This window comes from Cornus florida, unplaced genomic scaffold (genome assembly GCF_030987335.1).
Source record: "Cornus florida cultivar Cherokee Brave unplaced genomic scaffold, ASM3098733v1 CherokeeBrave_3.0.0_Hap2_Chr08, whole genome shotgun sequence".
NCBI classification, from domain to species: Eukaryota; Viridiplantae; Streptophyta; class Magnoliopsida; order Cornales; family Cornaceae; genus Cornus; species Cornus florida.
In genome coordinates, this window is record NW_026775578.1 from 48,345,469 (window position 1) to 48,362,816 (window position 17,348).

At 35.2% G+C, this 17,348-nt stretch overlaps 1 pseudogene; it reads left to right on the plus strand.

Moving 5' to 3' along the window:
• The first annotated feature begins 1,610 nt into the window (after positions 1–1,610).
• LOC132270194 (rust resistance kinase Lr10-like) lies at positions 1,611–6,884 on the plus strand (annotated as a pseudogene).
• Positions 6,885–17,348: the final 10,464 nt, after the last annotated feature.

The following is a 17,348-nucleotide window of genomic DNA, read 5'->3' on the forward strand; positions in this document are numbered from 1 at the left end:
TATTAATAAATGTGACTGTATTATTTATATATAATTATTTATATATATGTGTATCATTATTTATTAAAGATAAAAACTTTACTAGGTTTGGTTTTGATCAGAGATGATCTGCTTATTGGTTTTCAGAGGTCTGGTAGAGAGAACTTGCTCGTAGGGTTTAACCCGCGATTTATTTTTCAGGTTATTAGAGTTCCAGTCTTGAGGTTGAGGATCTGCAGCTGGGAGACTGTCATTCATCTATTCATCTTGTGTACTTTTAAGTAGTATTAGATTATTGGATAATGTTTTAAGGGGTCATTGAGTTACGGATTTCCGAGTTGTAATTGTTGGAGAAGTATTAATATATATTTCTTTATTAGTTTTCTTCAGCGGTTTATTTATTCTTTATTATTCATCTTTGTATTCTGTGCTTGTTTAAATACTTTAATTACTTAGATATTCCCTGATTTTGTGCGCGGACTTGATCAACCCGTGTTCCGAAATTAGGGGGTATCACAACGGTCAGCACGACTAGCTTGTGAGAACAATCGTACAACTCTCTACTTTTCTAGAGTTAAGTACTATGTCCAAGAAATCTCTTATGAGAACCGAACAATAAGATTAATGGATGTGAATATAAAAAACGATTACTACTCTATTCCTCGCAATTCCTTTCCATTCTCTCAAATTGATTGTGCAAATGTTCAATCTTACTCTTACGATTGCGGTTCCCCTATCGTATTATTTGTGAGTTGTGCAAGCCGAGTGAATTCTGCAAACTACGTAGATTCCTCTTCTTTGGTCAATAGTCCTAGCAGTTCTTCCTCCAATACCAAAACAAACTCATCATCATATCTTGTACTTCATTTTCTAAAATCATTAATTATCTATGATACCTGCACCATCAACCTTGTCTATCCGTCTCCATTCGTTAAGGTGATCCCCTGGAACCTCACCATTTATGATATTCATGGGGAGTTGCTTCGAGGTTTTGAGCTCGAGTTTTTGGTTGATCCCAAACTTCCATTTTTTATGAGGTATGTAATTTGCATGCCAATGGTGGTAGTTATATTCTTATTTCTTAGTGATGCCATCGTATATAACTTCTGCAGATAATACTAATTTCACTTCGCTCGATCCATTGAATGCAGGTTAAAGCAATTCCTCGAAAACTTTAATTACAGTCACAGAAGTATGGTATCATCATTCCATCAATTGATTTTAATTTTCTCTATACCTCATTTTGATATTGTGGTTTTTTTTTTTCCTTCTTTTCTTACTGATTCGTCCATCAGTTGACATGATCAAAACCGCGGGTGAGTTAAAATGAATAATTGCATATTTTGCTTGTAGTTTCACATGTTAGCTTTGGCTGTTCGGAGGGGGAAAAATGATAGCCTCTGTATTAAAAACAAATATTATTCTCTGCATATGACCAATTAATTAAACATGCACTAATATTTAGTATCTCCCACTCATGAGTGTACACCATAGTACGAATTTCAATTGGGTTGTTATGCTTGATTATATTGCTGGCATATAGATTCGGACAAAGGCATTTGTCCATTTACGATACCATTGAAACTTTTCTCAAGAGTCAAAACAATTTCATGCCGATCAGGTACTCCTATTCAGAAATAAAAAAGATGACCAAAAGTTTTTGGGATAAGTTAGGTCAAGGAGGATATGGGTCAGTGTTTAAAGGCAAGCTCCGTAGTGGTGATCTTGTAGTGGTAAAAGTGTTGGGCATGTCAAAAGGTAATGGGCAAGATTTCATTAGCGAAGTTGCCACAATAGGAAGGATTCATCATGTTAATGTGGTGCGAATGATAGGATTTTGTGCAAAGGGATCTAAAAGAGCTCTCGTATATGACTTCATGCCTAATGGATCGCTTGATAAGTTCATTTTCTCAAAAGGAGAAAAAATGCGACCCTTCATCAGTTAGGAAAAAATGTATGAGATTGCAGTTGGAGTTTCTCGAGGGATTGAATACCTGCACCGAGGTTGTGACATGCAAATTCTGCATTTTGATATCAAGCCTCACAATATTCTTCTTGACCAAGGTTCTGTCCCAAAAGTTTCAAACTTTGGCCTTGAAAAATTGTACCCAATAGATGATAGTATTGTCTTTCTCACTACAGTAAGGGGAACACTTGGATATATTGCTCTCGAGTTGTTTTACAAGAACATTGGCGGTGTGTCATATAAGGTTGATGTTTATAGTTTTGGCATGTTGTTGATGGAAATGGTGGGGAAAAGGAAAAATGTGAATGCACAAGTAGAGCACTTGAGCCAAATATATTTCCCATCTTGGATTTATAACCATATCAATCAAGGAGAGGACTTGCAGTTTAGAGATGTTAGTGGACAAGAAAAAATTTGTGAGAGGAAGATAATTATAGTTACATTATGGTGCATACAACTGAAGCCTGTGGATCGTCCCTCCATGAGCGAAGTCCTGCAAATGCTAGAAGGGGAGGAGTTGCCGCAAATGTAACGACCCGGTCATTTTCCTTCCTTTCATTTTCTCAGATTTTACGGATATATATATATATATATATATATATTTCCGTTATTTTTCCTTTTCTGAGTTCGGTTTTTCGTCTCTTGGTGTCGTCTCGAGTGCTCGGGAATGGTTTCCAAGACTCTTTCCTTTGGATTGACAACTTTCTTATGAGGACAGAGTCATTTCCTTATTTTTATTTTTTGGTACTATTCACCTTTCGTCTTTTTCTCGGTTGTCACTTTGTTGGCATAACCCTACTTTTCATGTTCGGATTTGATTTTGGTTTTGCATGCATCCACGATATTTAAATTCCATGCTATGTGTATTTTCACTTTTGTAGAAAAGCATGCTAAGTGTTTACTTTTCTTGTAAAGGGTATAAGTACATAATCCTTTTGTAATTTTCTAAACTTTTGGGGTTTTTGTGTAATTACTGTAAAATAATTATTTTTTGTCTTAGGGACCATTTTGTAATTTAATTTGGAAGATATTTTGAAAAAGGATCTTTTTGCAATTTTCAAAAAAGTGTGACAAGTGTCACACTCTCATTGGTTCACTTGTTGATATTTGTGTGGAAACACTTTGATACCTTGGATGATGACATGTGGAGGGTGGAGATTCAAGCACTTGTTGGCTTAGGATTGGTGTACTTGTTGGATTGGATGGTTGACAAGTGTAGGCTTGAGATTAAGCCTAGGATGGAGCCTTGGATGAGTGACAAATGTAGGCTTGGGATTAAGTCTTGCAAATTACTTTTGGGACACTTTGGGATTATGGTTTTAAGGAGGGGTTTTTGTGCAATTGACCATAGCTGTGTGTGTTGACCATGGTGTAGGAACACATAGTTCACCCATTTTTCACCTTATGTCATTTCTTTCTCATCACAAACCCTAGCCTCCATGGATGGAGCTTGAAATCCTTGGCATTGACCTTGATTTTTGATGGCCTTCCACTCACCTTAGACCATAAAGCTTGGAACACTTTTTGTTCTCCTCATCCTCCTCTTCATAACCATAGAAGGGTTTGTCATTTTGTGTTGATTTTGCCTTGGATTCTAGAGAGACACTTCTCTAGTGAGGCAGGGGATGTTATAGGTTATATGTTTGTTATCTTGCATGTTTTTGATACTTATATGACTTGTATACTTGTGTTGTACTAATTTGAGAAATTATGATTAATGGTAGGTTGCTTATAACTCACTTTTGACTTGGTATATGGCATGGCCATGACTTGATCTTTGTTGTATGTTAATTTAGAATGATTTGAATAGGTTTTCAAATCTAGAGATTTAATAAATTTAAATTGATTTAAATTCTAGTAAATTGTGTATTGCTTGTATCCTATTTTGGACTTGATATATGGTATGACTATGACTTTGTGCTTGTTATATATTTATTTGGGATCATTTGAGTGACTTTTGAAAATTAGAGATTTAATTAATTTAGGATCAATTAAATTCTACATGATGGTATCTTGCCCATTTTGCACTTTTGATTGGATATATGTAATGACCATGATATGTCTTTTAACATATATTATTTTGAGGCCATTTGGAAATGAATTGAAATCTAGAGAGTTTAATTATTTTCATTTAATTAAACTATATCTTATTGTTCCATGGATTCAAGCATGTTTTAGAAGTTGCTTCTATATTAGGATTATGGACTTAGACTTGTTGTATATTCACTTGGTTATGTTTGGAGCATTGAGTAACATTATTTTTATATTTATATTCATAAGATCATGTTTTCTTTATAGAATATATTCTTGTATGTGTTTACAAATTTGGTTGTGCATGGTTGATAGTTGGTTATCTTGTATATACATGTTGATATATACGTTGTTGCACAACTTGTTGATCTTGGAAACTTGGGGATGTCGTTGTTTGGCTACGGCTAGGACGTGGTTCTAGTACAGGGGATAGTCCCTCTATGTAGTCTAATGCGCACATAGGGCAGTTACCCGTGGGCTAGTAACCCTAAAGTAACTTTGGTGTCCGAGTATCCACCTTGTTTGATTTCGCGTTTCAATTCCAAGTTGATAACTAGATGATGTTGTAACTTGTTGTTCCACATTTGATTTTCCATCTTAAGTTTCAAGATGTTAATTTTGGGAATTCGTGTGTTATGCATTGTATTGGAAGTTCCAATGTTGGTTAAATTGCATCGATATCGTGATTTGTGTAGTTATGTTCAAATGTAGCTTAGGAATGATCTTATAGACTCATTTGGAACATAGATGCTAGGTGGCATGAACCATCTTAGTTGATTCGTATTTTAGATTTCAAGTTGATGGCTTTGAGAATCTATGTCTTGTTGTCTTGTATAGCATGCTTCTGTGTTGTTTAAATTGCATGGACAGTGAATTATGCTAGAAATGATCTAGGGTAGCTTAGAATGCTCCCTGAGTCTCACCCTTAACATAGACGTTAGGTGGCATGAGCCCTTTAACATGTTTCACCTTAAGGTGATAAAATTGTAAAAAGTTATGTCGATGCATGCTCATCTCCTACGAGTAGCTTTATGTTACTCACCCACGTAGTGGGCACATTTTTCAGGTACAGGCATCAGGGTTGAGTTTCTTATAATGCTTGGATGATTTGTGGACTTGAAGACTTCCATTCTTGTAAAGGTGGGCTTGAAAAGCCATTTGTAGCCCTTTTATGTCAAAATGTATATATTTGATTCCATATATGTAATGTGTATATGAGTACACTCTTTACAATGTATTCGACATGTATAAGATGAGGCTGGAGGCCAATGACATGTATTTCGTATACTATGTAATTTTTGACTTCATGGAATATTATGAAAATGTTGATGATTATTGAGTTTTTGCTTCACCATGTTTGCATTAAGTGAGGAAATTCCATTTTGATTCTTTTGTAGGATCTCATTAGTCATGTATGAAGTGTGGTCAAGGGCCAAATGGTCATTTGAAGTCATTTGTTGATTTTGGATTTCAAAATTTCCATTTCAAGTTCATTTTCGCCTTTTTGGTCGTTGGGGGTCGAATTTTGACTCAGCCATTTCCGGGAGCCGCGGACCATTCCCGCACACTCAAAATCACTTATTACGTGTGCGTGCATATTCGTTTCAGCTTAGAAGTGCATTTGGGGTCAAATGTATGCTTGGTGCAAAGTTGCATTTTCGCCGTTTTGAGCCTAAACTAATCTAAGGGAATTTTGGGGATTTCTTTTGGGAAATAAATTCCATTCTCAACTCTGTCACATAGAAAATGTGATTTTAGGTGGAGTTTCCTTTTCGTGTTTTTCTGAAAAATGTCATATAGACTTCGAAAACTTCGTCGCAAGTTCATTTTGCAGTTAAAAGCACTGTTCCTGCAATTTTTGAGGTTCCAGACCACCCCTCTGCCTCACTTGGCGGGCCCCTGCAGTGTTTTGGTGGGTGCCTGTGAGAATCTGCCGTGTTTGGCGGGCGCCCGCGAACACTGTTCCTGCTCCAGACATTTTTTTTCAACGGGCCATATCTCACTCGTTTTAACTCCGAATTGGTCTGTTCTTGAGTCTAAATTGACCGCGTCGAAACAAGATTTCCAATGGTATCAATTAGAGCTTCAGATTCCTTTTGTAACTCAAGATATTCAAGTTTTAGTAAGGTAGTGTCAGAATTTGGTTCGAACCGGGATAGGCCTTCAACTTCAGAACTTGATATCTTTTCTGTCCGGACTCCGAATCAGATTCTTGAGTCTAAATTCATTAATTTTTCATTTTCTTTCCAATGGTACCAGTTTTAGTTTCAAAAATTTCTCCTAGCTCAAGATATCCTTATTTTAGTGAGAGGGTGTCGGATTTGTTTTCAACCGGGATAGGGTTTATCTGGATTTCACTTCCTTTGGCCTTGGTACTTCATGTGAAGTTACCAAAGGATGTTTTAGGATGTTTTAGATCTAATTTGACTTGTTGAAAGTGAAATTCCTTCTTCTTGGGGTAAAATGACCATTTTACCCCTGGCTTTTCCCTTGTAGGGTTTTGATGCCCTTCTCAACATTTTGTTTCCATTGAGTCTCAAAACTCTTTGAGAGTTCATTCTTGTGCCCTAGGGATGACGTACATCTCTAAGGACTTGTCTTTGTCTTACTTCCGCACTTTATTCATTTGAATTCCGTAACTTCATAGGGAGTTATCGTGGTGCCTAGGGATGACGTACATCTCTTGAGGCCATTTTGTTTCTTTTGCTTCCGTATCTTGGATCCAGTTCGAGTCATCACAGGACACACTGGGTTGAAAAATCCAGGGTCGTTACTGCAAATGCCTCCCAAGCCTTTCCTTTATCCCAACCAGATGTCAGTGGATGATCAAACAAACAACAACCAAGTAGGGGTAACAACTATTTCCCATGCTAAGATGAACAGAACCATTGATGACTTGTTAAGGTAGTAATGCATCTTCTCTATTCTTTTTTTATTTTTTTTATTTTTTCGAAGTGTAATTTTATCAAGTTTTCAACTCTGTTCTTGTAATTTTGTAGCCTGAGTAACATTATTAATCAAAGCATGTCAAACTTGTGAGTTTATGCTGTGAATGTTTAGAAAGGTTTGTATTTTTAGCAACAGATCTGTTCTTACTTACTTTACTTAATTTATCAATTAATCTCATGTAAGATAAAATACTGCAAAGTAATAGAATTAGAGATGACACTAGGATTTTTAGCGAGGAAACCCCAATTAGTCAAATAGACCAACTGTTTGCGCAGGAAAAACCTCGTGGATTGTGCAGTCCAAAGTAAACTGATCCACTATATTTGAAACAAAGTACAATGGATTTTGACTCAGGCTCACACCTTATCGTTCTACCAAACACCAATAGCTGACAATCCTCTAGCTTTGTGACGTCTCGTCCAATAGCATTGGACCTCAGGTTGACTATTGATCTTTGTAGAAGGATTGCTAGTATAGATCAAACAACACACACTAAATGCTTTGACCCTTTCAAAATGTGATCACTTCACATCTGTTCTTCAATATTTGAATTTGTAGAAAAAGTAATAGATCTACTTTTTCTGATCGTTGTTGATGTAAGACTTTGATCGTGATCAGGATTTAAACAGCACTCTAAAATCACTGTTGTGTTTATGTGTTTGTTCTAAAAATAATGACAGAAAAATCATGTAATATTACCAATTTTCCCATTTTCCATTTTATGAGATTTTTTTGTTTTGTCTTGATTTGCGTGCTGAACACCGTGGGGTGTGCCAGGTGTGTTTGGGAGTTGGTTGGAGCATTTCCTTAAGTTCAGGACTCTTGGGAATGCATGGGTTCCTAATTCGGCATTTTTTTTTTTAATTTTTTGAACCGTGAGGTCCTAAGTGGGTCCCGTTACCGAGGCTGTTAAGTACGGGGTTGTGTTTCGAGTTCATTGCATTTCATGCAATGTTGTTTTATGGACCTTCCTGTGGTTATATGTTAAATGGTGTGGTTATAATATGAATTGTATATATATATATATATATATATATATATATATATATATATATATATATATGTGTTGTAAAAGAAATAAAAAGGAAGATTTTTTTTTTTAAATGGTGGGACCCACCATTGTATTTTTACTTTGTAAATGGCCTAAAGGCCATTAACAGACCCATTCTTTTCTCTTATTTTTCATTCTCACGTTTTTCTCTCTTTGTTGCAATATTTCTTTTTCTTTTGCTTTAATTTCAAGCCAAGATTTTAAGAGTGTCTTTGAGAATTTGATCTTGCCACTTAAGGCAAAGTTGACGAGCACGTTGAGACCTTCATTTTGATCGGAGCAAAGTGTTGTTTGCCCACCATTTGGGGTTTCAAATTTTGGGTTCAAATTGGGGCTTTTCATCTTTATTAAGGTAGGGGCGCTTGTAATACCCCTAATTTTAAAGGGATAGTCTCAGTATATAATTAGTTGTTTAAATAGTATTTTTAAATTATTTATTTAATTTCTTGGCTATTTGTTTAATTTTTTTAATTATTTATTTGAATTAATTGATTATGTGTTTATTTGAAATACTTGTCTAATTAAATTGTATGATTGATGATGTATTTTCGTTTGCTTAAATGTTAGGTGTTTCCTTGTAATTAATTGTTAAGAATTAAATAGTTTAAATGTTATTGTATTTGCTTTATTTATTTATTTTTATTTTATTTTAATGAGTTATGGACTGTAGTCATGGACCAAACCTATGGGTCGCATGGACTACTTGGATAGGAGTTTTAACGGGTACAAATAATTACCCATAGATAGTAATACATATATATGTGGGTATATATGTATATACAGTTATTATATTTATTAATTATCATTAATAATTAATATTACTAATAACTTTAGTGATATATATATATATATATATATATAATATAGTTATAATATTATATAGAATATATATATAGGTATATTTACGTTAGTTCTTTTTAGTAGTATTATTATTATCATAGTAGGATTTTATTTTCCTTTTCGATTTTTTTTTTTCCCTCAAGGTAGCAGACTTGGAATACGTATAGGACTAGGTTAAATTTTGTAAAACCTATATATATATTATTAGGGTCTGTAGAAAGGGGCTGGATTATATACGCAATATATTACATATAGAGAGAAAAGAAAAGAGAGAGCCGAGAGAGAGGAAGGAGATTCGACCAAGAGAGGAGGTCGACAAGGGAAAGAAAGGAGGGCTGTGCATGGGCTTGGGTGTGCAGTAGAGAGGTTTAAAGATCACCAAGGGTTGCTAGAAAATTAGAGAAGAAGGAGATTTAAGGTTTTCATTCCGAAACCTTGAAGACAAGTTCTTCTCTTACTCTCTCCCTTTGATCTGATGTTTCTATACATGCCTAGGATATTCCAGGAGACTTAAATAATTAAAATGGAATAATTATGCATGCTTAATCAGACTAAAATAGAGAATTTCATGATTATATATGCATGTCCGTGATTTCTTTATTCTTAGATTTTTTATGCATGAACTGTTGTTTAAGTTGAGTCTTTACATACTAAATCACTTAAAATAATTTAGTATGGATGTATGGGACTTAGATTGGGGCTTAGGACCCTTAACTATGGAGTTTTTAGGGTTTACAGAAGCTGAACCAATGAAGGAGACAAAGCCAGGCGAACCGAGCCAACTCAGTGCAACTGAGTCGACTCAGTTGCTATCCCAGCCGACTCAGTTGGAACCGAGTCAACTGAGTTGGGGCTTCGGGACGAATAGAGCTGACTTGGTTAGTAACCGAGCCGACTCGGTTGGGTTACGACCTGGATTTTTGAGTTTTAATGGCTAGAATTGTTATAAACTGGTTTTAATCCTTACAGATGGGTTTAATGGACTTGAGAAGATCCCAAAATGCATAATATACCTATATATGCTAAGGAGGTGGGTAGTTCGAAAGTTAAATAACCTATATATTGTCTAAATTGGATGAAAGGATTAATTTAATTCCTTTAACAATTGAAATTTATGTGTAAATGGTTTTAAACAATGTTTATAAAACTTTATATTGCGTATCTGAAATGTAGGTTAATTACTTGGAAGGTAAGTTAGCTATATACTATTTAAACTATTGTATTACCTAAATAAATGCAATATATATCTGTATGATGTGTATCATATTATCTCTGCATTAATTGATGTATTATTATTCTATTGCATCATTTATTGGACTGTATGGTTTAATGCAATGGTATGGGATGGTGGCATTCTAGGGACAGACTAACCAAAGAAGTTAAGTCTTACCTATTTATTTATAAGGGAATGGATTAATCATAGAGTTAAGTCCTCCTTATTTATGTTAGACCACTTTTCAGATGGATGACATTTTTATCTTATGCTTATACAGACTTTATATATATGATTATGGTGCCATGATATGAGTCTGAGTATCAGGATTATGGTTAAGGTGCGTATATTGCCTAGGATGGATAATTGGATATAGTAGACATCTGTATGCCCTGGTAGGTCGATCTACTCATACCCACTTCATGTGCGATTTCATGTTGCCTTCTATTCAGGTTGAGGTTGACCTATAGACTAATGAGCGTCCTATATTATGTATCTATATATATATGGACTAGTTAGCTATTGTTGAGTTGACTAGGGTGTATACGTGTATCGGGTCTTTGTTTGGATTGTAGTAGAGTAAAACTTGTTCGTAGGCCTGACCCACTATTATTTTTTTCAGGTGTTCGACAGTTCTAGTCTTAGAGCTTATTCTTGCCAAACAGAGACAGTTATTCACTCTTCCGACTACGTAGGACTCCTCTTTATGTTTTAGAATTGGATTTGATTTCAATCCAGTTATGTTTTCGGGATATTATTAGGGGTCCACTAGATGGATTCCCGAGTTGTAATGATATCGGAGGTTTTGATTCTATTTAGAGAATAATTTATTTATTAAGTTATAGATTTATTATTTAGTTTTCTTTCAACTTAATTATGATTTATTCTTTAATTCTTCTTGTATTCTATGCTTGTTTATATACTAAATTATTTGGTATCCCTCGGATCTGTGCTCGGACTTGATCACCCGTGGCTCTAGAATCGAGGGGTATCACAGTTGGTATCAGAGCACTCCAGGTTCAAGTGTCTCTAGGATTCTTTTGTATAAGACTTCTGCGTAGCGTATTCTTTTGTTTAGAGCTTAAGTTTAGGATTCGTTGTATTCCTTTACGATTCGTTTAGTCGTACTGATGTCTATCTTTCGGTGTTAACAGAATGGTTAATGCTAGAAGAAGACGGGTTAATCAGAGAAACAGGCAGAGAATGGGAACGGCACGTAGGCAGTAGGATTTCTTATGGCGTCAGCAAACTGAGGAAGAACAGCAACTGCCTATGTTTCAGGAGGAGGAGTAGGAGGACGTATAGCAGACTCAGGAGTCTCAGGATCGGGGCTACAATTAGGCAGGACAGGGTCTGCCATAGGCTAACCAACAGAGGTGGAAATTTAGTACTTTCCAGGGTAGTTGCTATACTTGTGGAGAGTTTGGTCACACTTCTAGGTAGTGTCCTAAACGAAGAGATACTGAGCCGTCCAAGCAGAATTACATAAATGGTTTTATTAAACTATATTAGAAAGTGTATGATGCGATAATAAAGGAATATCACAGTGGAGTGATTGGTATTTGGGCAGGTAAACAAATTTATTTTGCTTATATCTACATTGTGTGGGTACTAGACAATTACTAATGAGTTTATAAAAGAACGTGTGTAAATCAATACTGTAAATTTGATTTCAAAGGACGAATTCCCAAGAAAGAGCGATATTCTAAATGTGAGTAGATTTCGGAGTATTTTGTATACTTTATATGTTTTGCTTTACGGAGTATTCAGAAATTTTGGTTAGTATGTGATCGACCACATGGTATTTCTACACTGATAGGCGATACTGCCATTTTATATGAGAGTGATGGGCCTATGATACTAGATATTGATAAACTTAGATTTATAGCCAATCTATTGATCTTGGACATGCATTCTTTTGATGTGTTACTTGGGATGGACTGGTTATCTCACTACCATGCCCAAGTTTATTGTTATGATAGGTTTATTGTTTTTACGATACTTGGTCAGGATATGTACGTCATCGCTATGCCATGTTCAAACGGGGTTTCTAGCACCTATTTGTTTTACGTGGAGGAAGAGACCTATGAAGAGATTTCTGTGTCACTGGATAGCATACCAGTTGTACAGGATTTTTCAGATGTTTTTCAAGAGATTCTAGGGTTGCCACCTAGTCAAGAGATAGTCTTTATGATTGACTTAGCTCCAGGCACTACACCTATTGCTAGGGCACCATACAGGATGACACCAGTGGAAATGCAAGAGCTGAGGGATCAGATTCATCAATTACTCAGTCAAGGTTTTATTCGTAGAAGTACTTCACCTTGGGGAGCTCCAGTTTTGTTTGTGAAGAAGAATGATGGTTCACTTCGCTTATGTATAGATTACAGGAAGTTGACAAGGTTATTATTCATAACAAGTACCCTTTGCCTAGAATTGATGATCTTTTTGATCATTTGAAGGGAGCTACTTATTTTTCTAAGATTGATTTACGTTTTGGATATCATCAACTTCGAGTTAGGGAGCAGGATGTTCCTAGGATAGTGTTTCTCACTAGATACGATTCTAATGAGTTCCGTGTCATGCCTTTCGGATTGACTAATGCACCAGTAGTCTTTATAGATTTAATGAACAGAGTCTTCAGGGCATGCTTAGATCAGTTTGTCATCGTCTTTATAGATAATATTTTGATCTATTCTAAGACAGAGGACGATTATATTAGACATTTTCGCACAGTGTTGCAGACGCTTCGTGAACACCAGTTATATGCCAAGTTTGAGAAGTGTGAATTTTGGCAGCGAGAAGTGAAGTTTTTGGGTCACATAGTGTCAGAAAGAGGAATAGCAGTAGATCCAGCCAAGGTTTCTGCAGTGGTAGAGTGGGGACAGCCTATTTTACCTACAGAGATTCAGAGTTTCCTTAGATTGGCAGGATATTATCATAGGTTCATTCAGGGGTTCTCAAAGATAGCAGGACCACTCACTCATCCGACTAAGAAAGGTGTACGGTTCGTATGGGATGAACACTATCAGAAAGTTTTTAATGAGCTAAAAAGCAAGTTAACTTCTGCACCGGTTCTGTCTATGCCACAGAGCGGGATAGAGTATCTTGTCTACACAGATGTTTCTTTACAAGGTCTTGGGTGTGTTTTAATGCAGAAGGAAAGACCAATTCCGTATGGATCCCGTAAGCTTAAGCCTCATGAGCTTAATTATCCAACGCACAATTAGGAGTTAGCAGTTGTAGTCTTTGCCTTACATAGTTGGAGGCATTATCTCTTGGAAGAGTCCTTCAGATTGTTTAGTGATCACAAGAGTCTACAGTATTTGTTTACTCAGCGTGAGCTGAATATGAGATAGCGCAGATGGTTAGAATTTGTGAAAGACTATCATTTCTCTATACAGTACCATTTAGGGAAAGCGAAAGTGGTGGTAGATGCACTCAGTCGCCAACCCTCTGTAAGTTTTTCTGAATTATTCGCCATTGAGTGGAATACTTTGAAGACAGTTGATGAGTTGTCCAATGCTTTTACGGCGTGTATGGTAGTTACACCTTCGATTATTCACAAGGTCTTGAAGGCACAACTGATAGATCAGCAGTGCATCAACATAGTTATAGAGATAGCTTCTGGAAATGTTCTATTCTATTATATTGGGACTGATGGAGGTTTGCGATATAAGGGGCGGTTAGTAGTACCTTCTGCTGATGAGTTGAAGAAGGATGTGATGACTGAGACTCACTGTTTTGAGTTTTTTATTCATCCAAGAGGAGACAAAATGTATCAGGATATGAAATGACAGTTTAATTTGGTGGGCAGGTATGAAGAAAGACATTGCTACTTTTGTCTCTCAGTGTAGTACTTGTCAAATGGTCAAGATTTATCATCAGAGGCTACCAGGATCTCTACATCCATTACCTATACCAGAATGGAAGTGAAAGAACATTTCAATGGATTTTGTGGAGGGATTGCCTAATTTATTTTAAGGATCACAATTCCATTTGTGGAGGGTTGACCAAATCAGCTTATTTCGCACTGCTTTCACTTCGGAACAGTTGGCAAGACTTTACATTTCTGAGATTGTGAAGTTACATGGCATTCCATTATCTATTATATTGGATAGGGATTTGAGCTTTGTGCCCGGATTCTGGAAGAGTTTTCAGCAGGCTTTGGGTACAGAGTTGCATCTTAGTACTTCTTATTATCCTCAGACAGATGGACAAACCAAGAGGGTTAATCAGATCATGGAGGATATGCTTCGTTCTTGTGTCATTGACTTTAAGGGTCACTAGGAAGACTATTTGTCATTTGTGAAGTTTGCATATAACAATAGCTTTTAGAAGATTATTGGCATGGCACCGTTTGAGGTATTATATAGTCGACCATGTAGATCTCCTGTTTGTTGGATAGAGGTTGGAGAAAACAGATTTTTGGGTCCTGTATTCATTAAGGATACCTCTGAGAAGATCGATCTTATTAGGGATCGTATGCACACTGCCCAGAGTAAGCAGAAGAGTTATGTAGATTGTCGTACTCGTACTTTAGAGTTTCTAGTTAGAGATCAGATGTTACTCAAAGTGTCTCATATGAAGAGAGTAATGTGCTTTGGGCGGAAAGGAAAGTTGTCATTGCGGTTTGTCGGTCCATTCATGATTACAGATCCAGTTGGAGATGTAGCTTATTGGTTAGCACTTCTGGATAATTTACATTGTGTCCATAATGTGTTCAGTGTTTCCCTGTTGCAAAAATTTCTGCGAGATGAGGATCATTATCAGCACATCGATGTTGGTGAGATTGAGTTACAGCTGGATGCAACATATGTAGAACCACCGTGTCGTATTATAGACTGTTGGGATCAAATTCTTCACAATAAGGTCATACCCTTAGTGTGTGTTCAGTGGAGCCATCATAATGACGCTGAGTCCACTTGGGAACGGGAAGATGTCATTCGCTCACAGTTTCCAGAAATTATAGAATAAGGCAAGGACGAATTCCAAGGACGAAATTCCTTTTGTTAGGGGGGAAGAATGTAATACCCTTAATTTTAAAAGGATAGTCTCAGTATTTTATTAGTTATTTTAATAATATTTTTAAATTATTTATTTAATTTCTTGGCTATTTGTTTAATTGTTTTAATTATTTATTTGAATTAATTGATTATGTAGTTATTTGAAATACTTGTTTAATTAAATTGTATGATTGATGATGTGTTTTCGTTTGCTTAAATGTTAGGTGTTTCCTTGTAATTAATTGTAAATGTTATTGTATTTGCTTTATTTTATTTTTGTTTTATTTTAATAAGTTATGGACTGTAGTCATGGACCAAACCTATGGGTCGCATGGACTACTTAGATAGGAGTTTTAACCGGTATAAATAATTACCCATGGATAGTGATACATATATATATATGGGTATATATGTATGTAGGGTTATTGTATTTATTAATTATCATTAATAATTAATATTACTAATAACTTTAGTCAAATATATATAAGTCTGCTACCTTAAGGGAAAAGAAAAATAGAAAAGGAAAATAAAATCCTACTAAGATAATAATAATACTACCAAAAAGAACTAACATAAATATACCTATATATATTCTATATAATATTAAACTATATTTTATATATATATATATATATGTATGTAGGGTTATTGTATTTATTAATTATCATTAATAATTAATATTACTAATAACTTTAGTCAAATATATATAAGTCTGCTACCTTAAGGGAAAAGAAAAATAGAAAAGGAAAATAAAATCCTACTAAGATAATAATAATACTACCAAAAAGAACTAACATAAATATACCTATATATATTCTATATAATATTAAACTATATTTTATATATATATATATATAGTTTAATATTATATAGAATATATATAGGTATATTTATGTTAGTTCTTTTTGGTAGTATTATTATTATCTTAGTAGGATTTTATTTTCCTTTTCTATTTTTCTTTTCCCTTAAGGTAGCAGACTTGGAATACGTATAGGACTAGGTTAAATTTTGTAAAACCTATATATATGTTATTAGGGTTTGTAGAAGAGGGTTGGATTATATACGTAATATATATTAAATATAGAGAAAGAAGAAAAGAGAGAGCCGAGAGAGAGGAAGGAGATTCGGCCAAGAGAGGAGGCCGAACCTAAGGGAAAGAAAAGAGGGTTGTGTGTGGGCTTGGGTGTGCAATAGAGAGGTTTGAAGATCACCAAGGGTTATTGAAAAATCAGAGAGGAAGGAGATTTAAGGTTTTCATTCTGAAACCTTGAAGACAAGTTCTTCTCTTGCTATCTCCCTTTGATCTGTGTTTCTATACATGCCTAGGATATTCCAGGAGACTTAAACAATTAAAACAGAATAATTATGCATTCTTAATTAGGCTAAAACAGAGAATTTCCTGATTATATATGTATGTTCGTGATTTCTTTATTCTTAGATTTTTGATATATGAACTGTTGTTTAAGTTGAGTCTTTGCATACTAAAACACTTAAAATAATTTAGTATGGACGTATGAGACTTAGATTGGGGCTTAGGACCCTTAACTATGGAGTTTTTAGGGTTTACAGAAGCTGAACCAACGAAGGAGAAGAAGCCCAGGCGAATTGAGCCGACTCAGTTAACTCAGTTGCTATCCCAGCACACTCGGTTGGAACCGAGTCGACTGAGTTGGGGCTTCAGGACGAACAGAGCCTACTCAGTTAGTAACCGAGTCGACTCAATTGATGATCGAGCCGACTCGGTTGGGCTGTGACCTAGATTTTTGAGTTTTAATGGCTAGAATTGTTTTAAACTGTATTTAATCCTTAAAGATGGGTTTAATGGACTTGAAAAGATCTCAGAATGCATAATATACCTATATATGATAAGGAGGTGGATAGTTCGAAAGTTAAATAACCTATATGTTGTCAAAATTGGATGAAAGGATTAATTTAATTGCTTTAACAATTGAAATTAATGTGTAAATGGTTTTAAACAATGTTTATAAAATTTTATATTGTTTATCTGAGATGTAGGATAATTACTTGGAAGGTAAGTTAGCTACATGCTATTTAAACTGTTGTATTGCCTAAATAAATGCAACATTTATCTGTATGATGTGTATCATATTATCTTTGGATTAATTGATTTATTATTATTCTATTGCATCATTTATTTAGACTGTATGGTTTAATGTACCGGTATGGGACGGTGGCATTCTAGGGACAGACTAGCCAAAGAAGTTTTGAGGTAGACCTATAGACTAGTGAACGTCTTATAGTGTGTATTTATATATATATGGACTACTTAGGTATTGTTAAGTTGACTAGGGT